We start from the raw sequence: 5,175 nt of genomic DNA on the forward strand, positions 1-5,175 counted from the left end.
ACTACAACGGTTCTTATGGTCACAAGTGACCATAAGCTAACCCATGAGTTGGTACCTTATATGATCACTGATCAAAATAGTAATAAAACAACACATGCAGAAGATACTAGGATAAGATAATGAAAATCTAGAATACTGAAGTGCGAAATACTGAAATGTCAAAAATAATTGATAAATTTAAAATTAACTGACTGATTGTCTAGCTGATTGTCTAAGTTATATGAAATCCTTGTCTTAGTAGTTGATGGTACTACCCCCAACTAACTCCGACTAACTAAATATGAGAAAATACCAGAGTAACAAAAATAAACAAATCATGTCCTCGATGGATGAGGACTCACCACCACTGCTACTAAATATCTCTAAGCTATCTAAGAGTGGTAAGGAAACTGAGAGTCCGAACCTATGCTATAAGACAACATAGGGCAAAGAAAAGTATGCTGTCAGTGCTTTGAATGTACTGGTATATGAGATGAGGACTAGCTGAAATACATGGGAATAACTGAGTATAAATGCATGATCATATAAGTTTTGTGAATTCCAGACCACGGATAAATATGTTTCTAAAATAATCTGTAATCTGCATAACTGAAATTTGTATAATTGAATAACTGAGGTTTTGTACAGTAGGTCAAGCAAACCTGAACTGAAATATATTGAGTACTGTACTGAGACTACGGATGGTACATGTTAATGACATCCCCCAATCTTAGGTAATCGGGGTCCAACATGTAACCCTAGTTGGAAGGGTGTCAGTACTATGCCACGGGTACTAACACTGGCTCTATGGATCCACTAATTTGATGTCTTGAAGGACTAGGGACTCTGTCCTAAAATGGCGGGTGACCCATAAGAGAGTGTCAGTACTAAACTAGTGGGTGACTTCTTATAATCCTATACTAGCTTCGTAGTTCTGGAACTTAGGGATTGCTACTAAAGACCCGGTCTTAACTAGCGGATGATCCCTCATCCCTAGGTTTTCTTGGTGCTGAATCCTACTCCCACCTAAAAGAAAATGGTACTGGACTAGACTAAATTCAACTGAACTTGAAGCTTGAGTTCCTTGATTTCTTGTGAAGAGATTGGGTTTCTTCTTGGGAAGAAAGAGGGTTTTTCTTGAGAGGATTTATGAATCAAAGGGTAAAAATGCTTCTTGAGCATCCTAAATTCATGTTATAGATGAGTATGGTGAAGGTATATGATCCAAATACACTTAAAATGTCAAGAAGAAAGAAGGACAGGATAGGGAGGGGATTATGCGTGCCCTGTAACGGCAAACTAGGCCGGGCGGCGCCTACGCTAGAGTAGTGGACTGTAGAAGGCAGTGCACACCTTACCCAAAGGGACTAGAGGGGGTGGCACCTGCTTATCCTATTGGTGCTACTATTTTGGTTTTCCAAACACAGCCTTACGCTCGTTCAAATATTCTAAAACTCAGCCGAGATATACTTTTAACCACCCCAATAATGAATCAACTCAAATATCAACATCCCAAGGTTAGGAAGGTTAAAAATAAAATCATCAAAGTTTAGTGGTCTTGAAAATGACTAAGTCTTCAATGCTTATTGAAATTTCCAAGTCTTATACCCTTTAAACATGCAATAAAGAGCCGAATTGACCTAGGATCTTACAAGATATTATAATATATCCCCTTGGGAACATTCGTGGTAAATGAGATAGGTTAGACTCAGACAAATAAGAAAACTTAAATCATATACTGAACATGCATGACGGGAAACATGATTATATAACTGAGTCTAAAACATGATACATGAACTGAATTGTTTTCATGAGTGCATAAAATGGCATGAGGATTGATACATAGCTGAAATAGGTAACTAAAAATAATCAATATGAGGAAAACAGTTACTTGATGTTGAAGATGAGTTTTTGGAGAAAACCTGAGGGTACATGGTTCCCATATCTTCTTCTGCTTCCCAAGTGGCTCCCTCAGCAGACTAATTCCACCAAAGAACTTTAACCAGGGGAAATTCTTTGTTCCTTAGTCTATGGATCTGACGATCAAGGATCTCAACTAGAACTTATTTTTAGGAAAGGTTATCTTTAACATCCATATCTTCATAAGGAACAACTACAATTGGATCACCAATGCATTTCTTTAATAAAGAAACATGAAATACCAGATGTACTGATGCCAAATTTGAAGGGAACTCTAGATCAAAATCTACCTTCCCAAAATAGCTCAAGATCCTATATAGGCCAACATAATGGGGGATGAGTTTCCCTTTCTTGTAAAATCTCTTCACTCCCTTTATAGGCAAAATCTTTAAATAGACCAAATCACCAACCTCAAACTAAAGATCTCTTTTTCTCACATCCGCATAATATTTCTGATGGCTATGGGTTGTGTTCAGCCTCTCTCGTGTCAACTGAACTTTCTCCATCGCAACAAATACTAAATCTATCCCTATCAAAGCATCTTTACCCGCCTCAACCAACCAAAAAAAATCTACATCTCCTTTCATAGAGAGCCTCTAATAGAGCCATCTCAATATTAGAGTCATGACTACTGTTATAAGCAAACTCCATCAAAGGTAAGTGGTCACCCCAATACCTTTAAAGATAATAACACATGTACTTAATATTTCCTCTAAAGTCTGAATGGTTTTCACTGTTTAATCATCTATCTGTTGATGAAAAGCTGTACTGAGATCAACTTGGGTACCAAGACCCTTCTGAAAAGTCTTCAAAAAATGAAAGGTAAACTAAGTACACTATTTGAAATGATAGACAATCGAATCTCATGATACTTAACCAACTCCCTAATGTAAATCCTAAAATAATCCTCATTTGAGTACGAAGCATGAAATGGCAAGAAATGAGGTAATTCGGTCATTCTATCTACAATGACACCTACTGAATCATACTTACAATGCATATGAGGCAACCCTATCACAAAATCCATGTTCACTACTTCGCACTTCCAGGTGGAAATGCTCAACTCCTACAATGAACCACTAGGCCTTTGGTGCTCGACCTTGAACTGTGGATAATTTGGCGACCTATCCATAAACTCAGCAATATCCTTCTTCATATCACTCTACCAAAATATTTCCTACAAGTCACACTACATCTTTGTGGCTCCTGGATGGATAAATTATCATGCACCATGCACTTCTTCAAGTATTCGCTTTCCAAATAATTAACACACAAAACACATAATCAACCTTCACAACGAAGCAAACTATCTCCCCTTGGGAGAAAACCTCGAAATTCTTATTTCTAACTGCCTCTTTCAACTTAACCAAACTAGGGTCCCTATTTTGCTTTTCTTTCACTTCGGCAACCAAGGAAGATTCTAAACCATTCTGAACCCATGCACTACCTTCAGTCGAATCAACCAACCGAATACCTAACCTAGCAAGATGATGAACCTTACTAACTAAATTTTTCTTACCCTCTTTAATATAAGCAACACCGCCCATAGAAAATGTTCTAAGGGTATCTACCATTACATTGGCCTTGCCCGAATAATACAACATACTTATATCATAATCGTTTAAAAACTCAAGCTACCTTCTCTGATGAAGATTCTAATTTTTTTGCATAAATACGTACTGTAAACTCTTGTGTTCAGTGAACACATCAATATGTACCATATAAAGATAATGTCTCCAACTTTTTGAAGTAAAAAAATAGTTGCCAACTCAAGATAATAGGTAGGATAATTCTTGTTATGATGTTTGAGCTATCTAGAGGTATAGGATATGACCTTTTACCTCTCTGTATGAATACACAACAAAGACCAACTCTGGAAGCATCATAATATACTATAAATCTATCTGAATAATCTGGCAAGGTCAATACTGGAGAAAAAATGAGTCGAGTCTTCAACTCTTGAAAACTATTCTTGCAAGAATCTGATACATGAAATTTATTTTCTTCTACGTCAATAAAGATATGGGAGATGTAATAGAAGAAAACCCTTCAACAAACTCCCTGTAATAGCCAGCAAAACCCAAGAAACTCCTGATATCTGATGGAGAGATGGGTCTGGTCCAGTTCCTAACTACTTTTGTCTTTTGAAAGTCAACTCTAATGACATCACCAAAAATAATATGGCCAAGAAAAGCTATTGATTTTAGGAAAAATACGAACTTACTGAATTGGGCAAACAACTGATGATCTCTTAGGGTCTGTAACACAATTCTCAGATGGGATATATGATCATTCTCACTATGAGAATAGATAAGGATATCATCAATGAAGACTATGATGACATGTCCAAGTACTGCTTGAACACCCTGATAATCAAGTCCATGAAAGCTATTGGGGCATTCGTTAGTATAGAAGACATAATTAAGAATTGAAAGTAACCATACGGAGTTATGAAAACTGTCTTTGGAATATCACATTTTCTAATTCTAAGCTGTTAATAGTCTGATCTAAGGTCTATCTTAGAGAAATAACTAGCATCCTGATCTTGGTCGAATAAGTGATCAATTTTGGGGAGTGGATACTTATTCTTAATGGTGACTTTGTTCAACTGACGGTATTTGATGCACATTCTAAGAAAACTTTCTTATGCATGACCAAGACGAGAGCGCCCCATGGGAAACACTGTGCCTAATGAAACCCTTATCTAAGAGATCATTCAACTGATCTTTTAACTCTTTAAGATTAGCTAGAGCCATTCTATAGGGTGGAATAGATATATACTGGGTATCTATATAGAGATCTATTACGAAGTTATTTTCCCATTCGGGAGAAGCTCTGGAAATATCTTCAAGGAAAATATCTGGAAATTCCCACACTGCTAAAACAGACTCAAGACTCAAAGTCTCAAAACTAGAGTCTTTGACTCGAACAAGATAATAAACACACTCTTTAGATATTATCTTTCTTTCTTGAAGAAATGAAACAAACTAACCCCTAAAAACTAAGGTACTACTCCTCCATTTAATGACTGGTTCATTCTGAAGATGGAGCTGGGGCTAAAAATTTCTGACAAAACTAAGAAGGATTACCACCCTCTGACCTTGGATGAGAAAATTTTAAACTACCTATTCTGGCCCTTTTGTTCTCTCTCTCCCTGTCCTTATGTGTCTCCTCCTTAATCTTTTGAACATGAACCATAAGTCTAGATTAATCCATCTCTTTAATAAACATGGCATTCCTACACTCCTTGACCATATTATCAGCTCCACCATACAC

Source organism: Capsicum annuum, chromosome 10 (genome assembly GCF_002878395.1).
Source record: "Capsicum annuum cultivar UCD-10X-F1 chromosome 10, UCD10Xv1.1, whole genome shotgun sequence".
In the NCBI taxonomy this organism is placed as follows: domain Eukaryota; kingdom Viridiplantae; phylum Streptophyta; class Magnoliopsida; order Solanales; family Solanaceae; genus Capsicum; species Capsicum annuum.